This window comes from Mobula birostris, chromosome 7 (genome assembly GCF_030028105.1).
Source record: "Mobula birostris isolate sMobBir1 chromosome 7, sMobBir1.hap1, whole genome shotgun sequence".
Lineage (NCBI taxonomy): Eukaryota > Metazoa > Chordata > Chondrichthyes > Myliobatiformes > Myliobatidae > Mobula > Mobula birostris.
Window position 1 is genome coordinate 17618678 of NC_092376.1, and position 27170 is coordinate 17645847.

General features: G+C 43.4%; 1 protein-coding gene across 4 annotated transcripts in view; it reads left to right on the top strand.

Annotated features, from left to right (window-relative positions):
• The first annotated feature begins 1349 nt into the window (after positions 1-1349).
• The window catches only part of LOC140200032 (interleukin-5 receptor subunit alpha-like), a 110978-nt gene continuing 85157 nt past the window's right edge, over positions 1350-27170 (top strand). For 2 of the 4 annotated variants that reach the window (XM_072262680.1, XM_072262683.1), the window contains exon 1: positions 1352-1466. The gene's annotated coding sequence lies outside the window, so the exon portion shown is untranslated. Of the gene's footprint in view, positions 1467-21261; positions 21471-27170 lie in introns of all 4 variants that reach the window. The other 2 variants (XM_072262681.1, XM_072262684.1) reach the window with 2 other exon arrangements.

Below are 27170 nucleotides of genomic sequence, written 5' to 3' on the forward strand. Positions count from 1 at the left end.
GGAGTGAGCAAAGGAAATCAAATGTCAAAAGGGATGATGATGACATAAGGGAAATATCAGAAATAAACATGGTTGTCGATATTGCATTAATTAGCAACTTATGGGTATATTCATTGTTGAGCTATGTATTATTATGGATTTTGGATTAAATTCCATCTTCCATTGACCTACTTAGGAAGTGATTCAACTGTCATAAGATACAAACGTTTGTATCTCTCCTCTGGTCTGTTCTTCCAACCACAATATTAACACTTTATTATTTCAAGGCATCCATTAGTCTTGTGAGACCATGGATCTGCGCCTGGAAAGTCTTCACTCTCCAGGGTGCAGGCCTGGGCAAGGTTGTATGGAAGACAGGCAGCTGCCCATGCTGCAAGTCTCCCCTCTCCATGACACCGATGCTGTCCAAGGGAAGGGCATTAGGACCCATACAGCTTGGCACCAGTGTCATCGCAGAGCAATGTGTGGTAAAGTGCCTTGCTCAAGGACACAACACACTGCCTCGGCTGGAGTTCAAACTCACAACCTTCAGGTCTCTAGTCCAATGCCTTAACCACTTGGCCACGTGCCCACACATATTAACACTTAGGGGCCACTATTTTAGGTACCTCCTGTATGCTTATGGTCCTTCTGCTGTTGTAGCCCATCCACGTGTTGTGCATTCAGAGATGCTCCTTGGCAACACCACTGTAGTAATGCGTGGTTATCTGGGTTACTGTTGCTTCCCTCACAGTTAGACACTCTGACCATTCTCCCCTGACCTCTCGCATTAACAAGGTATTTTCACCCACAGAACTGCCACTCACTGGATGTTTCTTTCGTTTTTCGCTCTATTCTTTGTCAATTCTAGAGACAGCAGGGCATGAAAATCCCAGGAGGTGGGCACTTTCTGAGATACTCAAATGACCCTGTCTGGCACCAATAATCATTCCACAGTCAAAATCAGTTAGATCACCTTTCTTCCCCTTTCTGTTGTTTGCTCTGAGCTACAAATGCACCTCCTGATCATGTGTGCATGTTTTTATGCACTGAGCTGCTGCCACATGGTTGGCTGATGTTATTTGCATTACCAACCAGGTGTACGGACGTACCTAATAAAGAGATTGAGACAAGAGACTGCATATCCTGGAAGCTGGACAACCAAGAAACTGCTACAGGAAGGGTTGAATACCCAGTCTCGATGCAGAGTTTTGACCCAAAGCATTAACACTTTCTTTCTCCCCCCACACACGCCCCTCGACCCGCTGAGTTCCCCTGGCAGATTCTTTGATGCTCCGATACTTAACATGGTTTGTTCTGTTAAATTCGGAACTGGATAGTGACAGAGCGGAGAGCGGGGAGCGGGAAGCTGGGGATGGGGTGGAGCCTGCTTAGAATAAAACCGAAGAACGTGCCTTCACAAGACTGGAAGATAACAGCGCTGCGCCTCAGTGTTTCTGGACATCAGGGCTGGGGAATCCCGCTAGGTGAGTTCAGTACTCTTACCGGTCTCGTACCCTGAGCGGTGGCGGTATGGTAGCCGGTAAAGTTTAGGCGAGGCGCGATTATTACTCTTTGAAAACGTTTATTCTTTATCAGTAAACACATTCGGTAACTTTCTTGTCAGGACACCCCTCATTCTACTGTAGCTTGGAGGTGACTTCTGTCTAAAATGAATAATTCTCAGAGTTAGGTTATAGAGTGGATGTTAGCTTGTAGGGCGCCCAGAATTAAGGGATATTTCTTATATGTACGTAATTAAGGGACTACATATAACAGACTCGTCCGACTCGACGGCTAACAGCAGTCGATAGATTCTCAGGCACCCAAACTCCGTTTTTGAGACCGGAGCACAGAATTCCCAACCGGAGAGACGCTGTGTAATAGCAAGGCGGCGTGGAACAGCCTCACGATTAAAATGGTAAAATCTTGGAAATACTCCGAGACTTTGTTTCCCATTTGTGTGTTGGGCAAAGCTTTTTTTTTGAACATTAGGACTGGTTAGACATTATCCCGTGTTTTCTTGTCATGCTGCCGCGGACAGCTGATCTATTATCGTGGTGTTTTGTTGTTGCGGACTCTTGCTAATTGGTTCCCTGTCAGTCTAACGGCGTCAACACATTAGAACGCGTAACTGGCAGAAAATATGTACAACTCCCCAGAAGTGCGCGTCGAAAGTCAAGACGCATTAAATTTGATGTGAGACCGCACATGGATAGAGTATCGAGGGACTGCAGCTGTGGAATCTGGAGCCGCAAGCAAGATGTTGGAGTGACTCAGCGAGTCAGGCAGCCACTGTGAAGGGGAACAGAGTGGTCGACGTTTGGGGTCGAGGTTCTTCATTTAGACTGGACTGGATGAAGTGGTGATTGACAGTGAGAATACATAGATCCATGAAGTATGGCTCCGCGCCTGTACTTGCTGGAGCTTAGAAGAATGGGGGTTTAGAAGTTCAGAGGGAGATGATGGGCAGGTAAGGAGATAAGGCGAGAGAGGGAAATGGGAATGGGGAATAGTGAAGGAAGGGGTGTTATCGAAAGTTTGAGAGATCAATGTTCATGGCATCAGCGTGGAGGCTACCCAGATGGAATACATGGTGTTGCTCCTCCAACCTAGGTGTGGCCTTAGTAGAGGAGGCCATGGACTGACATGTGGGAATGGGAATGGGAAGTGGAGTTAAACTTGGTGGCCATTGGGAGATCCCGCTTGTTCTGGCAGATGGAGCGTGGGTGCTCAGCGAAGTGGTCTCCCAATCTACATCGGGTGTCACCTATATACAGGAGGCCACGCCAGTAGCACCGGATACAGTAGATGACTCCAAAAGACTCACAGGTGAAATGTCACCTCACCTGGAAGGACTGGGGCCCTGAATGGTAGTGAGGGAGGAGATGTAGGGGGCAGGTGCAGCACTTGTCCCAACTGCAAAGGTAATTACCATGAGGAAGATCATTAGGGAGGGACGAATGGACAAGGGAGTCGCGTAGGGAGCGATCCCTATGGAAAATAGGAAGTGAGGGGGGAGAGGGAGGGAAAGATGTGCTTAGTGGTGGGATCCGGTTGGAGATGGTGGAAGTTATGGAGAGTGATGTGCTGGATGCAGAGGCTGGTGGTGTGGTTGGTGAGGTGAGGACAAGACGAACCCTGTCTCTGGTGGGCACGTGCGCAAAATGGAAGCGATGCGGTTGAGGGCAGCCTTGATGGTGGAGGAAGGTTCGTCCCTTTCTTTGAAGGACATCTCCTTCGTTCTGGAATGAAAAGCTTCATCCTGAGAGCAGATGTGGTGGAGACGGTGGGGGTGGATTCTATTTCTTATGGGCTAGTGCTGCTTTTCAGAACAAGCAATCGGCTGGGGGGATTTCCTCAGCAGATTGCCTGTTGCTCCAGATTTCAGCATCTGAAGTTTTTTTTTTATCTTTTCCAAGTGGTAGGTGGTGATGACATTAGTGTTACTCGTTTCAATACTTGGACACCAGCTGTACATTGTATATTTTAGATGTAATGTCTGCAGAGGACGCAGGGCTACGTGTGACTGAGCTACTAGGACTGCAGAGAGGTTCCTGCAGTATTGGGCTAGTGCAGTGAGTGGGCAGATGCAGCATACAGTGGCGTGCAAAATTTTGGGCATCCCTGATCAAAATCTCTGTTACTGTGAATAGCTAAGCGAGTAAAAGATGACCTGATTTCCAAAAGGCATAAAGTTAAAGATGACACATTTCTTTAATATTTTAAGCAAGATTACTTTTTTATTTCCATCTTTTACAGTTTCAAAATATGAAACTGCATGGCAGTACTTAGTAACACCCCCTTTGGCAAGTATCACAGCTTGTAAACGCTTTCTGTAGCCAGCTAAGAGTCTTTCAATTCTTGTTTGGGGAATTTTCACCCATTCTTGCAAAAGGCTTCTAGTTCTGTGAGATTCTTGGGCTGTCTTGCATGCACTGCCCTTTTGAGGTCTATACACAGATTTTCGATGAGTTTAGGTCGGGAGATTGTGAGGGCCATGGCAAAACCTTCAGCTTGCGCCTCTTGAGGTAGTCCATTGTGGATTTTGAGGTGTGTTTACGATCATTATTCTGATGTAGAAGCCATCCTCTTTTCATCTTCAGCTTTTTTACAGATGGTGTGATGTTTGCTTCCAGAATTTGCTGGTATTTAATTGAATTCATTCTTCCCTCTACCAGTGAAATGTTCCCCATGCCACTGGCTGCAACACAAGCCCAAAGCATGATTGATCCACCCCCGTGCTTAACAGTTGGAGAGGTGTTCTTTTCATGATTGCCTTTCTAGCAATCCCATGAGCAGTTCTCTCAGAAAGTTTTCTTGGTCTTCCAAACCCCAACTTGACTTCCACCGTTCCTGTTAACTGCCATTTCTTAATTACATTACAAACTGAGGAAACGGCTACCTGAAAACGCTTTGCTATCTTCTTATAGCCTTCTCCTGTTTTATGGGCATCATTTATTTTAATTTTCAGCTTGCTAGGCAGTTGCTTAGAGGAGCCCATGGCTGCTGATTGTTTGGAGAAGGTTTGAGGAGTCAGGGTATTTATAAAGCTTTGAAATTTGCACTACCAGGCCTTTCCTAATGAAAAAGCCATAGCCCTAACAAGCTAATTAAGGTTTGAGACCTTGGTAAAAGTTATCTGAGAGCTCAAATCTCTTGGAGTGCCCAAACTTTTGGATGGTGCTCTTTTCCTTTTTTTCACTCTAAAATTGTACAAAACAAAAATAATACACTAATCTTGCTTAAAATGTTGAAAAGAATGTTTCATCTTTAACTTCATGACTTTTGGAGATCAGTTCATCTTCTACTCACTTAACTATCCACAGTAACAGAAATTTTGACCAGGGGTGCCCAAACTTTTGCATAGCACTGTAATTTGAATAAACAGGATGTTATTTATCTGCTTTGACAGCAATTGCGAGAACACAGAAATGAATTGTGATAGATATAGAAAGTAAATTGATAAAATGTTTAATTATTGTCGTATAAGACCATCAGAACGTAAGACGTAAAAGCTGAATTAGCCCATTTGGCCTATCAATCTGCTCTGCTATTCCATGGTTGATTTATTATTATTCTCAACTACGTTCCCCTGCCTTCTTGCCGTAACTTTTGATGCCCTTGCTAATCAAGAACCTATCAACTTCCACTTTAAATATACTGAAGACTTGGACTCCACAGCCATCTGTGGCAATGAATTCCACAGATTCATCATGCTTCGGCTAAAGAAATTCCTCCTCATCTCTGTTTTGAAGGTTGTCTTTGTATTCTGAGGCCGTGCTCTCTAGTCCTGGACTCCGCCACTCTGGGAAACATCCTCTCCATCTCCCTCTATCCAGGCCTTTCCATATGCGATAGATTTCAGTGAGAGTCCCACCCCCCCGCCTCATTTTTTTAAACTCCAGCGAGTACAGCCGAGCCATCAAATGCTCCTCATATTTAACTCTTTTGTTCCCAGAGCAATTCTCGTAATCCTCCTCTGGACCCTTTCCGATGCTGGCACATCCTTTCTTAGATAAGCGGACCAAAACTGCTCACAATACTTAATGGTTCAATGGTTCAGATTAATATCAGCGAATGTATACAGTACGCAACCTGAAATCCTTGCTCCACAAAACAGAAAAAAAATCCCGAAGAACGAATGACAGAAAAATGTTCGAACCCTGAAGCCCCCCATTCACAAGTAGCAGCTAAAGCATTAACCCTCTCCTTCCCCCCCACTTGCTTCAGCAAAAGTATCAGCCCTCCCACCACCACCCACCATGCAAGCCTGATTGAGAGTCCCATCACAACACAACTGTCCATCCCAACACTTTGACATCTCAAACAGGCTTGCTCTCTCACTAATAAGGGAGAGAGAGAGATTACTTCTGCCACAGCGAGAGGGATCTGACGACAGCCTTACAACTCCACATGTACTGAGGTACAGTAAAAACCTTTGTCTTACATTCCATCCAGACAGATCATTTCATCACATCAATACATTGGATGTAATACAACGCAAGGAAAATGCATCATCATGATTTAGGTGATCTAAATTTTCATTTTGTGGTCCTGATCCAAGATCTCAGCCTGAAACGTTGACTGTTTATTCCTCTCAATACATACTACCTGAACCGCTGAGTTCAATCAGCATTTTGTGTATGTTATTGCAATGGGGGGGGAGGGGGGCATGATAAATAATTTTGTTGAAATAAACTCTTTGGGCCTTTGGGCTTGTGTGGAGAACTGGAGAGTGTTGAGCTGTGAGGTTCTTAAGAACACCTGATTGTTGTTTGATGAGAGTCATCAATTGCTTAGAGCTCCTTGTGTTTTTTCTCCAGTGATCTGCTCTTTATAATGTGGTTTCCTGGTGCTTGTGCATTGGGAGGGGGGGCAGTGGAGCCGAGCCATTGATGTTCTGCTAGAATTATTATGAATAAATTATAGTCACCCCTCAACATTGGAGTCTGTCTTTCCTCTGCACTTGGGTTCTGACATTGCCAGGACACATCATAACAATTAATAAGTATATCCGTGTGTGTGAGTGGGTGTGTGGATTGGTGGGAAGGCGGAAAGCAGATTGTTTAGCTGTAGATTTGTTTCTTGTTGCGTCTGTGTTGTGGTCATACTAGGCTGGTGCCGGGATGTGTGGCAACAGTTAAGATTGTAAGATATAGGAGCAGAATTATGCTATTTTGCCTATTGTGTCTACTCTGCCATTTCATCATGGTGATCCATTTTCCCTCTCAGCCCCAGCCTCCTGCCTTCTACCTGTATCCCTTCATGCCCTGACTAATCAAGAATCTATCAACCTCTGTCTTAAATATACCCAATGACTTAGCCTCCGCATGCACCTGTGGTAATAAATTCCACAGATTTACCACTCTCTGGCTAAAGAAATTTCTCCTCATTTCTATTCTAAAAGGATGCCCCTCTACTCTGAGGCTGTGTCCCCTGGTCTTAGACTTTCCCATCATAGGAAGCATCCTGTCCACGACCAAAACCAACACTGTCACGGGGACAACGTAAAATTCCTTCCAGATAGTTCCAGGAATTGAAGCTGGGACACCTGCCCTGGAAAGCGTTGTGCTAACCAATACGCTACCATACTGTCCCACCTGCAGGCTGCTTAGGTTACATTGGTTGCAAACAAATAATGTATTTCACTACATGTTTTGGTGTACATGAGATAAGTAAATGAATCTGAATACCATATTACAGTTGCAGAAAGTGCAGTGCAGACAGACAGTAAGATACAAAGCTATGACGAGGGAGATTGTGAGGTTAGGAGTCCATCTTGTTGGACAGGAGCTCTGTACAATAGTCTTAAAACAGTGGAATAGAAATTGTTCTTGACCTTGGCGGTACGTACTTTTTCAGTGGATGGGGTGGGCTTTGATTATGCTGGCTACTTTACTGAGACAGTGAGGTATGTGGAAAGAGTCCATGTTCTTTAATTAATTAATTAATTAACTTAGAGTCATGGAGTCATAGAAAATTACAGCACAGAAGCAGGCCCTTTGGCCCATCAACTTCGCGCTGAGCCATTTAAACAGCCTACTGTCACCTACCTGCACCGGGACCATAGCCCTCCACGTCCCTCCCTTCTATCCAAACATCTCTTAAAATTTGAAATTGAGCTCACATGCACCACTTGTGCTAGCAGCTTGTTCCACACTCTCATGATCCTCTGAGTGAAGAAGCTTTCCCTCATTTCCTTAAGCATTTCTCCTTTCACCTTTAACCCATGACTTCTAGTTGTAGACCCACCCAACCTCAGTGGGAAAAGAGAGACAGTGTGGGGCAAGCCCTTCCGGCCCAACTGCCTAGAAACACCAGCTATGTTTTCCGTTACATAGCTATAAAGGGTAAAGATGCAGCAGGGCCTCGGTGTCCTTGACATCCGGTCAATGAAAGTAACCAAGCAGGTGTAGTAGGTAGTTGTACAGCAAAAGGTATGTTGGCTTTCATAGCAACAAGTTACAAGGAGGCTTTACTACAGGGACTTATGAGACTACCCTGTTAGCAATGTATACCGTTTTGGTCTCATCATCTGAGGACAGATGAGGAGGTCCCCGTCTGGGGCAATACAATAACATAGCAATTTAGTGCATTACTTTAACAGTGCCAGCTGTAAGATGGGAATTCGATTCGCACCACTGACTGTAAGGAGTTTGTATGTTCCCTCCATGACCATGTGAGTTTCCTCTGGCTGCTCCACTTTCTTCCTGCATTCCAAAGATGTAGGGTCAGAGTTAGTGATATGTAGGCATGCTAGGTCGGTGCCAAAGAAGTTTGAGAAGAGTTGGTATGTCAAAAACATTCAAACCTCTACAGATGTACCCTGGAGAGCATTCTAACCGGCCGCATCACCGTCTGGTATTGCGGGGGGGGGGGGGAGGGGGATGGTGGGGGCTACTGCACAGGATTGAAGTAAGCTGCAGAGAGTTGTAAACTTAGCCTGCTACATCATGAGCACTGGCCACCTCGGTGTCCAGGAGACCTTTAAGGAGCAATACCTCAAATAAATGGCATCCATCATTAAGGACCCCCATCACCCAGGTCATGCCTTGTTCTCATTGCTACCATCAGGAAGGAGATACAGAAGTTTGAAGACACATACGCAATGATTCAGGAACAGTTTCTTCTCCTCTGCCATCTGATTTTTGAATGGACAGAGAACCCATGAACATTACCTCACGACTTTTTTATTTCTATTTTTGCACTACTTATTTAATAAGTATATATATATACTTATTGTAATTTACGGTTTTTTTCTCTCTTATTATATATAACATGTACTGCTGCTGCACTGTCAACAAATCCTTTGACATATGCCGGTGATATTAAACCTGATTCTGAAGTGCGCCGACACTTCTGGGTTGCCCATTACAATCCTCGCTGAATTGATGCACCGATGCATTTCACTGTATGTTTTGATGTACATGTGACAAATAAAGTTAAGTTCTCTTTCTTTAGGAAGTCTTGCTTTTTGCTATTGAGGGCATTCAGCAAAGGTTCGCCAGACTGCTCCGTAAGCGTACCCTGCTCCCGTGTGTCCGTGCTTCTGAATGCTCCTTTTGGTTGCTTTCTCTCAAGGTCCAATTGTCTATCACAGGTTCTGCACGTACTGCCCTTCCCTAAGATGTCGCAGACAGCACAATGTTGTACAGCTTCAGCTGTAAGATTAAAGTTCAATTCCCACTGTTTTCTGTAAGGAGTTTGTATTTCTCTCCGTGACCATGTGGGTTTATTCCGGATTAGGGTAATGAGCTGTGGGGATGCTATGTTGGCATTGAAAGCGTAGCAACACTTGTGGGCTGGCCACCACAGTCTTCACTAATTTGCATAAACACAAATGTTGCCTTTCACTGTGTTTCAATCAGCATATGACAAATGTACAGTTCTATGCAAAAGTCTTGGACATATTTATATAGCAGCGATGCCTTAGACTTTTGAACGGTATTGTAGTCCTACAGCTGCCACAAAAAACAAGAAATTTCATGACATATGTGAGTGATAATGAACCTGATTAATCTCTATTGTGGATCGAGAGTGGGAAGGGGTAGGGAGAGGGAAATCATGTTTGGTGAAAGGGGAAGAGAGAGGGGAGGGAGCGAGAAGCATCAGAGAGACATTATGTAATGATCAGTAAACCGATTGCTTAGATCAAACGACTTTGCCAGTAAAGATGTTCAGTGTCTCAGGGCTGAGTGTGTCTGCACTCGTAGTAAGTTCATGAGGTAAGTTCCTGATTGGAAAGCCCACTTTCCTGTAAGGCTGTCTCTCATTTTCTTTTAATTCCTATCTAGAATTAATAATCCTCATTAGATTATGGACTATAGTCTACGTTTGTCTGGGATTGATAGTGGCATTGGCTTTATTATTGTCAAGTGTGCCTGAAGTGGACTTCAGGAAGGTACAGGTTGACCCCTCTCCATTGCACGTCAATGGCTATGCCATGGAGAGAGTGAGGAGCACAAATTTCCTGGTTGTGCACATAACGGACAAACTAACCTGGACTCACAACAGCTCATCACCAGTGTTGAAGGCACAGCAGCGTCTATAATCTCTGAGGAGACTGAGGCGTACACAACTGTCCATCCCATCCTAACAACTTTCTACAGGAGCATCAAAAAAAAACAAATTTCTTGACACGTGAGTGATTATTAACCTGGTTCTGATATGGGTCTCTGTTGTGGACCAAGAGTGGGAAGGTAGTATGGGAAAGGGAACCATGGTTGGGACAGATTGTCATGATGGTTACCCTTGAGAAAATGGCTGGTTCTTCAATGTGACCCCTGACAGCCTCTAGGACAAAGGAGCTAGGAATGAATTGTTAAGCATGCGTTTCCAGCCAATTCAAGGATCTACACCAAAGTCAGAATGATTGTAGAATTGGTGGGAATGTTACAGATGATCTACCTTCTCATTTTGTACTTACAAATGCTGGAAGTCACCAACTTTGAGGGTAACTCAGGGTTTCAAGCTCTTTGAGACCTTTTTGAGACCTTTGGCTCTCCTCTCCCTTCCCTTTCTTCTATGGCCTTCTGTCCTTTCCTAACAGATTCCTCCTTCTCCAGCCCTTTTTCTCTTTCACTAGTTCACCCCTCCCCACTCCTGATTTCACCTATCAACTACTACCTCGTATATCCTCCCCTCTGCCCACTTCTCACTCTGACTTCTGATATCTTTTCTCCAGTCCTGAAGAAGGGTCTCGGCCGGAAATGTCAACTGTTTACTCTTTTCCATAGATGCTGCCTGGCCTGCTGAGCTCCTCCAGCATTTTGCGTGTGTTACTTTGATTTCCAGCATCTTCAGACTTTCTCTTGTTTGATTCCTTTTTATTAGTTTGCCAACCAGATCAGAATTTATTTCCAATCACTAATGATGGTGGTAGTGTTGAGCTGCCTTTTTGAAGCGCTGCATTTCTTCTAGTAAATGTGCTCCTACTCTGCTATTGTGCGGTGAGTTCTTGGATTTAGACACAATAATATGGACAAGTATTCCCCAACCAGTGGTGCATGTCTTAGAGAAGGAACTGAAGGGGCTGGTGTTCTGAGGGAATTAAAATTAGGAAAATGGTTTGATAGAAAGGTGAGTCACCCAGTGGATTTCTATTAACAACTAGATCCTTTAACTTTGATAGGGCTTTGGCATATATTAGCAAAATCGCGTCAGAGAAGCAAGAAAGTGAAATATTACACATAGCCAAAAACTATATAAGAACACCAGTGTGTGTTAATAATGCAATAAGTTACAAACATTGTAACTCTGGGATTTGTTTTATAAATTAGGTGATATTGTTTAATTTCTGATGTGTGAAAGATTTACTTATCAATCTAGAATTCTAATGTAGAATGAATATATTCGGTTTGGAATTGCACCACAGTGCAAATGAATCAGCCCAATGCTGGCCTATTCAACTTCCTTTGTCTCTCATAGATTTGAAATTTTTCATGAATTTTTCCAAATTCCCTCATGGCTCTGCTCATACTCATTCCAGTGAGTCACTGGTTGCTAAGTAAATGAAGTTTTTAATGTCTTCCTCTGATTCTCTTTTCACGTATTTTTACATCCTACTCATGAAATCACCATACCGGTAACAACTCTCCTACAACATCTACAAAGACTCCTATCATCCAGGCCATGCTCCCTTCTCGCGGCTGCCATTGGGAAAGAGGTACGGGACCCTTGGGTGCCACACCACCAAGTTCAGGAACAATTATTACCCTTACAACCATTAGGCTCCGGAACCAGTGTGGATAACTTCAGTCACCACAACACTGAACTAATTCCACAACCTATGCACTCACTTTCAAGGACTCTACAGTTGTCTGTTCTCAGCATTATTTATTTATTTATTTAGTAGTTGCACAGTTTCTCTTCTTTGGCACATTGGTTGACAGGTTTTGTTTTTTGTATAGTTTTTCATTGATTCTATTTTATTTCTTTGTTCTACTATGAATACCTGCGGGGGAAAAAAAGCAAATTTCAGGGCTGTATATAGTGAAATATAAGTGCTTTGATAATAAATTTACTTTAACTTTGAACTCCATCGATGATTCTTCAGGCCCAATTCATAGTACATTTAGTCAAGGTTCTTTCTGGGCTGTCTGAATATGGATATTAATTGGATGGAAGTAAAATGGTTAAAGGAATGATGGTGTATGCTTAAACTTTTGGGCACCTCATCATTCTTTCTGTGGGAGTAAGTTTTGATCCAATTACGTCCACTCATGAATTTACATTTAATTAATTCAATAAATCTAGTAATAAGAAGCTGTATCAAAATTCAAAGTAAGTTTATTATCAAAATACGTATATATCACCATGGGCTATGCTGAGGTTCATTTTCTTCACAAAGGAACAAAGAAATACAATAGAATCAATGAAAAACTACACACAAAGACTGACAATCTATCAGTATGTAAAATAAGACAAACTGTGAAAATATGCAAATACAATAATTAAAATAAATAATGATAAATAAATAAATGATTTTTAGGGCGACTCTATTACAGCTTAGGGCATCCGAATTTGTTCAGCCCTGGCATCCTCCAGAAGTACATCCTCCCCATGTAATGCGTGGGTTTACACTGGATCCTCTGGTGTTTTCCCACAGCCCAAAGCCATTCTGGGTAGGTTAATTGGTCATTATGAATTGTCCCATGATTAGGTCAGGTTATGTTGGGTTTCTCGGGGTTACAGGATGGTGTGGCTCGAAAGGCCAGAAGGGCCTATTCCATGCTGTAGCTCTAAATTAATTAATTAAATAATCAATACTGAGAACTCCAGTCGGAAAGTCCTTGAAAGTGAGTCCAGAGATTGTATTCAGTGATCAGTTCAGTGTTAAGGTGAGTGAAGACATAGAACATAGAATAATAGGGCACCTTACAGGCCCTTTGGCCCACAATGTTGTGCCGACCCTCAAACCCTGCCTCCCATATAAGCCCCCACATTAAATTCCTCTATACAGCTGTCTAGTAGTCTCTTAAACTTCACTAGTGTATCTGCCTCCACCGCTGGCTCAGGCAGTGTCTGAAGCTATCAGTAATGATCCATGAAGGGATTGAGTCATTCTAATCATCCAGCTGGTTTGCAAGTGCCCCAGGGGGGAGGAAACCTGCTGCGATTATCCTGTGCATCTCCACCCAGTGTGCATAATCCCTGTCTAAAATTTACTGGAGGAGAAGCCGAGGCTGGCTTGTCTCGATCTGGTCTTGCTGGAAGTGCCCATGTGGTTTAAATCAATAAAAAGCAGCTGCTTTCACAACAAATATTACTGGCAGGAATTTGTGCAATTTCCAGAAAGACCTGCAGTATTACATGATTCGGCCGCCTCCCACACTCAGTGGTAATGAATTTGGCAGATTCACCACCCTCTAGCTAAAGAAATTCCTCCTCAACTCAGTTTTCAAAGAGCATTCCTTTAATCTGATGCTGCGTGCTCCAATCTCCAACTCTCCTACTAATGGAAGCATCCTCTCTACATCTGCTCTACCAAGCTTTCAGTATTCAGTAGGTCTTAATGAGATCCCACCTCTCAATCTTATAAACTTCATCAATTACAGGCCCAGGCATATCAAATGTTCCTCATATTTTAAGCCTTTTACTCCTGGAATCATTCTTTGGAATAATTTCTGGACCCTCTCCAGGGACGGCATTTTCCCTTGGATACACAAACCCGTATTTCTCATAATATTCCAAATGCAGTCTGACCAAAGCCTCAAATCTACATCCTTGATGTTATTCTCTGGTCCTCCTGAAGTGAATGATAACACTACACTTGCCTCCTCTACTACCGACTCATCCGGCAAATTAACCCTGGACTAGGACTCTCAAGACTTCCTGAATCTCTGATTTTTGAATTTTCATGCCATGTAGAAAACAGTTTGCATTTTTATTCTTTAACCAAAGTGTATAACCCCACACTTCCATGCTCACTCTGCCAACCTGTCTAGGTCCTTTGATAGACTCCCTACCTCTGTCCTCCACCTATTTTTGTATCTTTTACAGCGCTGGCCACGATGCCATCACAAATTTAATGCACAAAAGTGAAATGTAGAGATCCCAACACTGAACCCGGTGGGACTCTAGGCTAGACATCTAGGGGGGGGGAGTCGTCAGGGGTGGTGTGGTGCGGCGGGTGTCCATGCTGGGTTGGGGGCTGGCTCCTCCAGTGTTCGGTCTGTGGAAAACAAGCTGGATTACATTCGTCTGTGGTTGCACTAGCTCAGAGTGAGGCCTGCTGTGTGCTTGTTCCCGTGGCCAACATCCCATGCACCATCAATCTACAGGCCATAACACTCAGGGATCTGGGCTGCTTTTTTGGTGACTGTGTGTATTTTTCTCCTATTGTAATTATATGTGGTATGTGTGACTGTTGGTATTGCGTGTGACACCTTGGCTGTATTCATGTATATGTCTGAATGACAATTAAACTTGAACTTTAACTTGTAAATTTATTATTAAAGCACGTATATGCCACCATGTACTACCCTGAGATTTATTTTCTTCCCAGCATTCACAGGGTAGTATGTGGTGACATATAGTACGTACTTTGATAATAAATTTATTTTGAGTTCCTCTAGCATTTTGTGTGTGTGTCTGTTGCTCTGGATTTCCAGCATCTGAAACATGCAGATGAAGGGTCTTAGCCCGAAACTACCTCTTGATTCCTCTGCATGGATGCTGACTGACCTGAGTTCCTCCAGCATTTTGTCTGTGGTGTTAATCAGCTGAAGGAACTCAGCTATCCCAACCTCACAATTTTTTCCAGCTCCCCACCCATCGACCCCCAGCTTTTGATCCCCATTTCCACTCCCTTTCCCCTCTTTTGATCCCCATTTCTGCTCCCTTTCCCCTCCAGGTTTCATTTGCCTATAACTAGGGTTGCCAACTTTCTCACTCCCAAATAATGGACAAAAGTAGCAGTGAAATATGGGACACTTGTGTTTACCCCAAGAAAGACTACCATGATCATGAAGCCTTGCACCGGCGCCTGTGTGCGCATGCGTGACGTGCGCATACGTAACGTGCGCATGTATGTACGTGCCGATTTTTTTCCTACAAATTTTTTGGTTTTGGCTTAATCTTCCCGATTCTGTTAATACATTATTTCTACTTTATATAGGCTGCGTATTTATCATATCATTCCTGCTTTTACTATATGTTAGTGTTATTTTAGGTTTTATGTGTTATTTGGTAGGTTATTTTTTTGGGTCTGGGAATACTCAAAAATTTTTCCCATATAAATTAATGGTATTTCTTTCTTTGCTTTACGCCATTTTGGCTTACGAAAGAACACTCTACCTTAGCGGGGGAAATATGGGACAAGGGCGGTCCTGTAAGGGACAAACCGATTTAGTCCAATATACGGGATGTCCCGGCTAATACAGGACAGTTGGCAACGCTACCTATAACCCATATGCTCAACATACTGGGCCTCCTATTCCTTTCCCCAATTGGTTTCACCTGTCCAGCATCCCTCCTGCATCTAGCTCCACCTATCATCTTCCATCCTCTGCCTCTACCTTCACCCTTTTCCCGATCCTGCCTAGCTCCATCAGCTTTATCTCTTCCCTTTCTTTAACTCTCTCCTTATCTAAATCACCATTTCACCCACCAGCCCACTATCTGTTAGCTCCACCCACTTACCTTCCTCCAGACTTCATCCCTCCATCATCACTCTCCTAATTTACTGACTCCCCTGCTTAGTGCCCCTTCTTACATCTTTATACTGGTTACCTCCCCTCTGCAGTCTCAGTTCTGATGCAACGTCTCAACCCAAAATGTTGACCATCCCTTTTCCACCACAGATGCAGCTTGACCTGTTAAATTCTTCCAGCGTGTTGTCTGTTTGCTTCTGATTACTTCATCTGCATTTTTCTCATGTCTTCTCTCCAAATATCTATTGGCAGAACATATAGGTCTACAATTGTCCATTGAGTGTTAAGAGAGCCAGTTTGGAACCCATTCTTGTGATCATGTTGGGGACTTCAATATGGTTCAATTAACAAATCTCTTGTTTCCTTTCTGTGATTTAAAATGGGGCAAAATTGAGGATGGTCCACACCGTATCAGTAAGACCATAAGACATAGGAGCAGAATTAGGCCATTTGATTGTGGCTGATTTCTTATTCCTCTTAATCCCATCTTCACCCCGTAACCTTTGTCACCCTTACTAATCAAGAACCTACCAGCGTCTGCTTTAAATATACCCAATGACTTGATCTCTGCAGACATCTGTGGCAATGAATTCCACAAATTCAACACCCTCTGGCTAAAGAAATTCTTCCTCAACTCTGTTCTAAAGGGATGTGCTTCTACTCTGAGGCTGTGCCATCTGGTCCTGGACTCTCCAATCTAGGAAACGTTCTCTCCACATCCACCCTATCTAGGAGTTTCAATATTGGATAGGTTTCAATGATATTCCCCCCACCCCCATATTTTTCTAAACTCCAACGAGTACAGACCGGGGCCATCCTCATTCCTGGAATCATTCTCATGAACTCTTCTGGACCCACTTCAATGTCAGCATATCCTTTCTTAATGAAAGGGACCCAAAAGAGCTCACAATACTATAAACGTGATCTGACTAATGTGGTATAAAGCCTCAGCATTACATCTTTGCTTTTAAATTCTAATCCAATTAATTTAGTAGTTTGGCAGTATATTTGGCAGTTTGCAGATTGGTACTTACTTGTATTACAAGCTCACAGAACAGCTGAAAGATATCCCAGCTCTAGCAGTCCTTTCAATTAGTTTAACTGCTAAGGAACCACCCACACACTGTCCGGTCCCACAGATTATAATATGGTAAGAGAATAGGTTATTTGTTATGGAGACGCAAGATGCTGGAGTCTGGAGCAATACATAAAGTGCTGGAGGAATTCAGTGGGTCAGGCAGCTTCCATGGTGGGAGATGAACAGTCAATGTTTCAGGTTGAGACCCTTCATCTAGATTACTTATCTGTTTACTGATTGAAGTACAGTGTGGAATAGGCCCTTCAGGCCCTTTGAGCCATGCCGCCCAGCAACCCCCAATTTAACTATGGCCTGCTCATGGGCCAATTTACAATAACCAGTTAACTTACCAATCCCGATGTCTTTGGACTGTGGGAGGAAACCAGAGCACCCAGAGGAAACTCCTTACAGACAGCAGCGTGAGTTGAAGCCCAATCTTCCTGTTTCCTCTGATTAATAGATAATACTAGCCAGGACTGAGAAGAACATCTTTGTTCTCCTTTGAAAGTGCAGCAAGATTTTTTATGTCTGCCTGGGTAGAGAGATGTGGTTTTGAATTCAAAATACAATTTACTCAAAAAGTATGTATATATTACCATATACTATCTTGAGATTCCTTTCCTGCAGGCATTTACAAATAAAGAAATATAATAGAATTTATGAAAAGCAGTACATAAACAAAGACTGACAAACAACCAATGTGCAAATGAAGACAAATTGTGCAAATAAAATAAATAATACTGAGAACTTGAGATGTAAGAGGGTGAGATCAAAGCCTGATGATTGTAGGGTAATAACTTTCTGAACCTGATGGCTTCTGTGCCTTCTTCCTGATGGCAGCAGCGAGAGGAGAGCATAGCCTGGATGGTTGGGATTCCTGATGAACATCAATCAGAATCAGATTTAATATCACCGGCATTTGTTGTGAAATTTGCTGAACTTTAAAGCAGCAGTACAATGAAATACATGATAAATAAATATAGAGGAAAAAAAACAGAGTTAAATTAAAGATATAGATGTCTGTTAAAATAAGTAGTGCAAAAATTAGAAATAAAAAAGTAGTGAGGTAGTGTTCATGGTAGAGGGGGAAGAAGCTGTTCCTGAATTGCTGAGAGTGTGCCTTCAGGCTTCTGTACTTTCCCAATGCTAACAGTGGGAAGAGAGTATGTTCTGGGTGGTGGGGATATTTCTTAATGAAGCATACTGCCTTCCTAAGACATTGCACCTTGCAGATACCTTGGATACTACGGAGGCTGATACCCATGACGGAGCTGACGAATTTTACAAGTTTCTGCAACTTATTTCAACCTTGTGCAGTAGCCAACCCCCTCCCCATACCAGAAAGCGATGCAGCCAGTCAGCATGCTCTCCGCCCTACATTTGTACAAATTTTCGAGTATTGCCGTCGTCAAACCAAATCTCCTCAAACTCCAAATGAAATGTAGCCGCTGTCTTGCTTTCTTCATAGCTGCATCGTTATGTTGCATCCAGGTTAGTCCTCAGAGATGTTGCCACCTAGGAACGTAAAATGGCTCATTCTCTCCACTACTGATCCCTCTATGAGGATTGGTCTGTGTATCCGCCGTCTTATCCTTCCTGAAGCACCCATCTACACTAATCCCACACTAATTCCATTTGATTCTCCCATCAACCTCCCCCAGATTCGATCACCAGGAATTATTTAAAGTGGCCAGTTAATTTACTACATCACTTGTCATTGTAATAAGGGGAAAAAATGGAGCACCTGAGCGAAATCAGTATTAATAACATTGAGAACATGAGTTGTAGTGTTTTGAAAGACAGTCCAAAGCTTGTGAAATCAGTTCAGTTTTGAGGTGAGCCAAGTCATCCACACTGGTTCACGAGCCTAATGGTTGTAGCATGATTAATGTCCCTGAATCTGGTGGTGTGATCTGTTCAAACGATGTTGTCCTTGACTGCGGTGCCTCTGCAGTACAGAAACTGGCCCTAAATCTGGCCTCATGCCCCTTGACTAAGACTTGAACTCTTAACCAGAGATGAGGAAGCAGTCAACTGAACCACAGCTTAATTTCAGAAAGCAGGTGCATATCTGGTAGGCAAATCTTTATGGTTTGTAATCCCTTGGGTCAATTGTCACAGAAGGAGTTTGATTTGGTTCAAGTGAGACAAGCAGTATGAAGTTCACTTCATACTGCTGGTCTCTTTGCCCCGGCTGAATTTCCCATCTGGGTAGTTAGCAGAGTTTTCCTTGAGTTAAACAGCAGTAAGCACTCCTCCGCAGCTCTCTTGGGAATAATTCCATGGATTCAGCACTTAAAAGATCCAACCCAATGGTCTTAACCCAACATGTAACTAGCAATGGAGTCAGCACTTAATCCTATTCTTGAAAGCTGTAACTTGAGTCCCTCTAATGCTCCTGTAGCATGAATTTTAAAGCAGGGAAGATGTAATTTTTTTGCACTTCTCCTTCCCACTCCCCATCTCCAATCTTCTTCAGGTTCTCCCATTTTTGGCTGCTTTTCAACCCCCCCTTACATCATTTCTCCCTCACCCAGCACACAAACAGGTTTCTCTCTCTCATCAGTGCCACCTCTACCTTCCTCCTATATCTGGACCTGGTTCCTTCTGCCGTTCACCTCACCTCTAATGATTCCAATTCTCACCATCTTTGTTTATCAGCTTGCAGCCCATTGTGGAGCTCACCCCCCTCCAGCGGCTGTTTCTGCCTTCTCTCATCCCTTTCTCCACCTTGCTCCAACGCTTTTTTTTTCTTGTCTTTCTTTCACGTCTCCTTCCACCTTCCACTCTCCCCCAGCTCTGTCTCCAACCTGATCCAACAAGCCTATCATTTTACACCATTCCAATCACCTTCTCCTGGTCCTACCGCTCTCTCCTCTTTATTCTGGCCGCTCTCCACTCTCAGTCCTGGTGCAGGATCAGGGCCCAAGCTGTAGACAATTCATTTCTTCTCACAGATACTGTCTGATAAACTGAGTTCTTCCAGTAGATTATCTGTTGCTCCAGATTTCAGCATCTGCTGTCTCTTGTGTCTCCGAGACATTAAATTCTTATTGATAACTATTTCCCTCCAAACTAGTGTTCATATTTAAATTCTGACCTAGGGTGTGCACAGCTGACAAGGTTATTATTTATTGCCTATAATTAATTGCCTCTGAGTAGGTGAGAGTGAGTCAACCTCTTGAACCATTTCAGTTCTTCTGAAAATCCTCCTACCGTAGCCTACTGGGTTACTACGGTAACATAGCATAGCAGTTAGCTCGGTGCGTTGGAGTTCAGAGTTCAATTCTGGCGTCCTCTGTAAGAAAGTCTGTACGTTCTTCCCATGTGCATGTGGGTTTCCTCCTGGTGCTCTGGTTTCTACCCACAGTCCAAAGACGTCTCGGTTAATTGGTCTTTGTAAATTGTTTTGTGATTAGGCTAGAGTTAAATCAGTGCATTGCTAGGCGGTGTAGTGCAGTCGGCCTGAAGGGCCTGTTTATTTCTGTAAAATAAATAAAAGTACCGTGCTGTTGGGGAGAGCACTCCCAGATTTAGACCTGGTGAAAATGAAGGCACAGTGATAAGTTTCTCTCAAAGTATGGCACCACAGGTAGACAGGGTGGTGAGGAAGGCACTTGATACATCTGCCTTCATTGGGGTGGCGAGATGGAGATACATCTGTACCAAAGGAGATGTAAAGCACTCCTTCCCTCCACTCGCCTGCAAGTCACCCTTGGGTAAGGTGTAGCACCCGCTCAGCTCCCCCTCCTGCCCCTCCCTCCCCCACTGATCAGGATCACGTGAAGCCATGGGAGCAGGAGGTGGATGGTCATATGAGCAGCAGGAGCCTATCACAAGCTCTAGATATACGACCACTGATGCCAGACAGACAATCTCTGAAGAGTATTGATAATGGCTGGGGTCACCTGTCTTGTAAAGATGCTGCCCTGAAGAAGGCAATGGCTAACCACTTCTGTTGGAAAAATTTGCCAAATACAATCATGGCCACCATGATAACCTACATCATACAATATACACATAAGCACATAATGATGATGTCTGCATTGATCAGGGTGTTGAGTACAGGAGTAGGGATGTCATGCTATAATGGTACAAGATATTGCTAAGACCACAAGCTGTTCTTGTTGCCCTGCTTTAAGAAAGATGTCATTAAACTAATTTATTTATTATGTGCATGTTGAGGTCACAAGACTGCAGCACATGATGATGCAACAGAATTCAGTCCTGACCTCCGGTGGTATCAGTATGGAGTTTAGACAGTATTTTTGTGATTGTGTTGGTTTTGTTACACAACCCATAGGCATCGGGGTCTAACTGGGTTAATTGGCCACTGTAAATTACTCCTTGGGAGTTAAAGAAAGGGGAGGTGATGGGCTTGTGTGAGGGAGGTTCCCTGTAACCCATAAGGAGCATACGTCCCTTTGTAATAGGGCTAAAGGGAAAAAAGAAGAGGGGAAATGTGAATAATGGGATTTATTTCCTGAAAGCTGGCATAGACCTATTGGACCAAATAACCTCTGTTTTTTCCATCATTATATGCATAAGGGCAAAAAAGGAGACAAGATCACGTTAACCTGGCTGGGGTAAAAGAATTTATAAGACTTACAAATCATCAACATAAGAAATTCTGCAGATGCAGGAAATTCAATGCAAAACACACACACACACAGCTGGAGGAACAGCAACTCAGGCAGCATCTATGGAAATTAACAAACAGTCGATGTTTCGGGCTGTGCCTTCTTCAGGACTGGAAGGTAAGGGGGAAGGGCACCAGAATAAAAAGGGTGGGGTGGGGGGAGGGGTGAGGGGAAGGAGGGTAGTTAGAAGGTGATAGGTGAAGCCAGGTGGCTGGGAAAGATCAAGGGCTGGATATAAAGGAATATAATAGGAAAGGAGAGTGGACCATAGGAGGAATGGAAGGAGGAGGGGGGGCCCCCAGGGAAGTGATAGGCAGGTGAGACTGGAATATTTTTTAAATGATGAAAGGTTGAAACGTACTATTATGTTTTCAAAATGCCGTAAGTGATCTTGTGCATGGATCACTGTAAATTAATGTGTAGTAGATACATCAGTGATTAGACATTCAATGCAAGGTCTTCACATCTTTCCTCAATGTGACACTCTTCAGCACAACACTTCAGTTGTGCCCCAAACCAATATTCTAAAGCTATTTATTGACTTTTTTTCTCTTGTACTTACTGCCTCTATTGACAAAGATAAGAATCCCAGAAATGTTTTTTTTGGACCACGTCCTCAGTCTGCCCTCCCGCTTCCAGAGATCTGTTCAAACATACTCCTATATCTCTTTGCTCTTGTATGTGTCTTAGTATTGTGCCCTTTAGACTGTGTGAGTGCACGGGAGGAGCGAGGCTTGTTTTGCTGTGGTTGTGCTGCCATGCATTGCGGGCATATTATTTTGGCAGCAGAATGTGTGGCGACACTTGCCCTCAACACACCCCTGGTTAACCCAAACGATGCATTTTTCTGTGTGTTTTGAAGCAGAAGTCTTGGACACATATATATAGCTAAGGTGCCCTAGACTTTTGCACAGTACTGTATATTATGTTTTTTCAGTTACCAAATAACACTTAATTCTAGTCATAGTCATACTTAATTGATCCCGGGGAAAATTGGTTTTCGTTACAGTTGCACCATAAGTAATTAAATAGTAGTAAAACCATAAATAGTTAAATTGTAATATGTAAATTATGCCAGGAAATAAGTCCAGGACCAGCCTATTGGCTCAGGGTGTCTGACCCTCCAAGGGAGGAGTTGTAAAGTTTGATGGCCACAGGCAGGAATGACTTCCTATGACGCTCTGTGCTGCATCTCGGTGGAATAAGTCTCTGGCTGAATGTACTCCTGTGCCCAACCAGTACATTATGTAGCGGATGGGAGACATTTTTCAAGATGGCATGCAACTTGGACAGCATCCTCTTTTCAGACACCACCGTCAGAGAGTCCAGTTCCATCCCCACAACATCACTGGCCTTACGAATGAGCTTGTTGATTCTGTTGGTGTCTGCTACCCTCAGCCTGCTGCCCCAGCACACAACAGCAAACATGATTGCACTGGCCACCACAGACTCGTAGAACATCCTCAGCATCATCCGGCAGATGTTAAAGGACCTCAGTCTCCTCAGGAAATAGATGGCTCTGACCCTTCTTGTTGACAGCCTCAGTGTTCTTTGACCAGGTACTGGTCAAAGGCTACTGAGGTAATAGAAAGCTAAGTACTCTTATTTCTGTTTCCCAACCACCTTTCTGTTTTAAACAATATACAGTGCTGTGTGAAAGTCTTAGGCATCCTAGCTCTATATATGTGCCTAAGACTTTTGCATTGTACTGTACACATAATAAACTTGAATCTTGAACCCTTAACCAATTCACTGTTCACTGATAATCAGACAACTTTCAGTTTTTGCTAAGAGTCAACCAGGTCATGGCTAGGAGGGCAGAAGGAACCTCTACTCTTTGATTTCTCACAGCAGCAGCACCTCCAACAGCGCAGCGCTCTCTCAGTTCTGCTTCGAAACCTCAGTGTTAGTCAATCCTGCACGCTCACCTTACATGTAGTGCACGAATGCTTGATATTTTGATGCCGAACTGAAAGCCGTTGACACTCAGGCATAGATTTTACCTCAGCTTCTGCATCCTGCAGCACAAATTTATAGAGAGGAGGAATCTACAATGCATGCAAGAGGAACCGAAATACTCGGAGTATTGTGAGAGGATGAGTGCATTCTGTTGGTGTCTGCTACCCTCAGCCCTCGGAGTATTAAAACTCCGAAGGTTTGTTTTAAACAGCTGTTAGAAAGATACAGTACAGAGTGTGGAGAGAATAAAACAGGAGGTCATTGAAGCATAACAAGTAAGCAAACAGAAGTTGCTCGCTGCACTAGGCACTACTCAGTGACAACTGTAGAGTATTCCATCCCATTTGCTGAATGGAGAAGTAATTGGCCGATGAGGTTCAACACAGGGTTACTGCTAAATACGTCTTGGTTGAACAAAGAGGGTGTTGCAAGTGTGGAATGAGCTGCCCGTGGAAGAAATGGAGGTAGGTTCATTTGCATAACATCATGGGCTAACGGGCCTGCACAATGCTGTAAATGGTCGGGTTGAGTTGTTTTCCGATCTTAGCAATCCATTTGCAAACGTTTTATCACCATAAAAGGAGACAACATCAGTGTGCTGTTCACTTGTGAGTCCTCTGAGTGCTTGGCCTTTATATACGTATCAATTAGTTGGTTGGCCGTCATTACGAAAACTCAGTTGTTACATAAGGAGGGTTTTGGTTGCATGGCAAACTCTGTGCGATGTCTAGAATTTTGCCCGAATTGGCTTATAAATGGAATCGAAGTCTACATGTCTCTTTATAGAATTGTTTGCAGAAAACTATGCTTCTAAAAATTTTCTTGCACAACATGCTGGAGGAACTCAGCAGGTCGGGCATCATCCGTGGAAACGAACAGTCAACATTTCCACGGATGCTGCACGACCTGCTGAGTTCCTCCAGTGTGTTGTGCGTGTTGCTTTGACCCCAGCACCTGCAGAGTATTTTGTGTTTAAGAATTCTCTTGCACGCCGCGTCTTTGCTTGTGACATGGCTTCACTGATGTCCAGTCGAATTGGTGGCCTTCTCGACCTTCGTGGGTAGAGACTCGGGAGAGTTGGTCGTGCTGCTTGACAGCCAGTTGATGTCCATGGAACCTTGTGGAGTGTTTTCTCCCAGTTTGACCAATGTAATATTTTCTGCAGTCCCCTTTTTAGATTTCGTAGATCACATTGCTCTTGTCCAATAGCTTGGTTTGTTCTCTAGGTCTGCAGAGTACTCTCCTCAGTGTTGCTGTTGGTTTACGCACGACCAAAATTCTATGTTCCTGGAGCAGTCGGCCTGTCATTTCCAAGATATTTCAAGACATGTAGCCTTCAATCCCATTTATAAGCCAATGTGGGCAAAATTCTGGACCATGCAAAGAGTTCACATGTCATGCATTCAGAGATGCTCTTCTGCACATCATTGTTACTTGAGTTACTGTCACCTTCCTGTCAGCTTGAACCAGTCTGGCCATTCTCCCAAACTCCTCTGACCACTCTCATTAACAAGACATTTTCACCCACAGAACTGCCACTCACTGGATGTTCCTTGTTTTTCGTGCTATTCTCTGTAAACTCTAGAGACTGTTGTGCATGTAAGTGCTAGGAGATCAGCAGTTTCTGAGATACTCAAACCACTCCATCTAGCACCAACAATCATTCCACAGTCAAAGTCACTTAAGATCTCAGTTCTTCCCCGTTCTGATATTTGGTCTGAGCAACAACTGAACGTCTTGATCATGTCTGCATGCTTTTATGTATTGAGTTGCTGCCACGTGATTGGCTCAGTAGATAGTTGCATTAACAAGCTGGTATACAGGTGTACCTAATAAAGTGGCCACTGAGGGTATATCACCCTTCATTATTGCTGTATCTTAAGTGCTGGAGTGCCCTGTAGAATTGCATTAGATGAACAGTACCGGAACAATAGAGGAACATCCTTTATGAATAGAGATAAGGAGGAACTTCTTTAACCAGAATGTGGATATGGAGGCCATATATTGGGTATATTTAAGGCAGAAGTTGGTAGATTCTTGATTAGTCAGGGCATGAAGGAATATGGGGAGAAGGCAGGAGATTAGGGCTGAGAGGGAAAATCGATCAGCTGTGATGAAATGGTGGAACAGACTCGATAGGCCAAGGGACCTAATTCTGCTCCTATATCTTCTGGTCTTATGGCCTTGGGACATAAATATCTATAAATCACAGAAATAAGTAAATAGTGCAAGAAAAAAACAAGAACAATATAGTGTTCAGGGGTTTCTGAACAACTCAAAATCTGATGGTGGGGAAGAAGCTGTTTCTGAATCATTCAGTATGGGTCTTTAGGCTCTGGTACCTACTCCCCGGTCCTTTCTTAGGTATGGAGATCAAAATAGTACATAATAATCTGAGTAAGGCCTTAGCAAAACACTGCACAATTGCAAGAGACTTCTAGTAATTAGATCCTGTCTTAATTATAAACACAAGAGATTCTGCAAATGCCGGAAATCCAAAGCAACACAGACAACATCTCAGCTTGGTGGAGCAACTCCTCAACTTCATTTGAGTAGCCTCCAACCAGATGGCATGAACATTGCTTTCTCTAACTTCTGGTAAATTTCCCCTCCCCCTTCCATTCCCCATTCTGATTCCCCTCTTACCTCTTGTGTTCTCCTCACCTGCCTGGCACCTTCCCCTGGTGCCCGTTATCTTTCCCTTTCTCCGATGGACTACTCTCCTCTCCTATCAGGTACCTACTTCTCCAGCCCTTTACCTTTTCCACCTATCTCCCCCCAGCTTCTCACTTCATTTACCTCTCCCCCACCCACCTGGCTTCACCTATCACCTGCTCTCTTGTACTCCTTCTCCACCCCCACCTTCTTAATCTGGCTTCTTCCCTCTTCTTTTCCAGTCCTATTGAAAGGTCTCAGCCTGAAACATCGACTGTTTATTCCTTTCTGTGGATGCTGTCTGACCTACTGTGTTCTTCCACCATTTTGTATATGCTCTCTCTTAGATCCATAACTTGGAGTCATAGAGCCATACAGCATGGAAACAGATTTGTCCACACCAACCAAGGTGCACATCTAAATGTGTTCCATTTGTCCGTGTTTGACCATAATCCTCAATATTTTTCCAATCTGTATACCAGCCTAAATGTCTTTTAAATGTCAGTACTATACCTGCCTCAACCACTTCCTCTGGCAGCTCATTCCATATACAGATCACCCTTTGTGTGAAGAAGTTACCCCTCAGCTTGTTTTTAAAATCCTTCCTCCTCCAGAAACTTGACAAAAGGCCTGTACATTCACCTCCTCTACAGCCCTCGCGATTGTGTGCACACCTCTGTCAGAGACCTGCACCTTGCTTAAAGGAATAAAGTCCTAGACTAATTCATTTCTCTCCGTTACTCAGTCCCTCAAGTTACAGCGACATTCTCATAAATCTTTTCTGCACTTGTTCCAGCTTAATATCAGAATCAGAATCAGATTTAATTTCACCAGCATATCGTGAAATTAGTTGTCTTTGTGGCAGCAGTACAGTGCAATACATAATAATACTGAAAAATGTGAATTACAGTAAATGCATATGTATATATTAAATAGTTAAACTAAATGAGTAGTGCAAAAATAGAAATTAATAAGTAGTGAGTGAGGTAGTGTTCATGGGTTGAATGTCCATTCTGAAATCAGATGGCAGAGGGGAAGAAGCTGTTCCTGAATCGTTGAGTGTGTGCCTTCAGGCTTCAGTCCCTCCTCCCTGATCCTCACTGATGGTAACAATGAGAACAGGACATGACCTGGGTGATGGAGGTCCTTCATATTGGATGCTGCCTTTTTGAGGCATCATTCCTTGAATATATTCTGGATTCT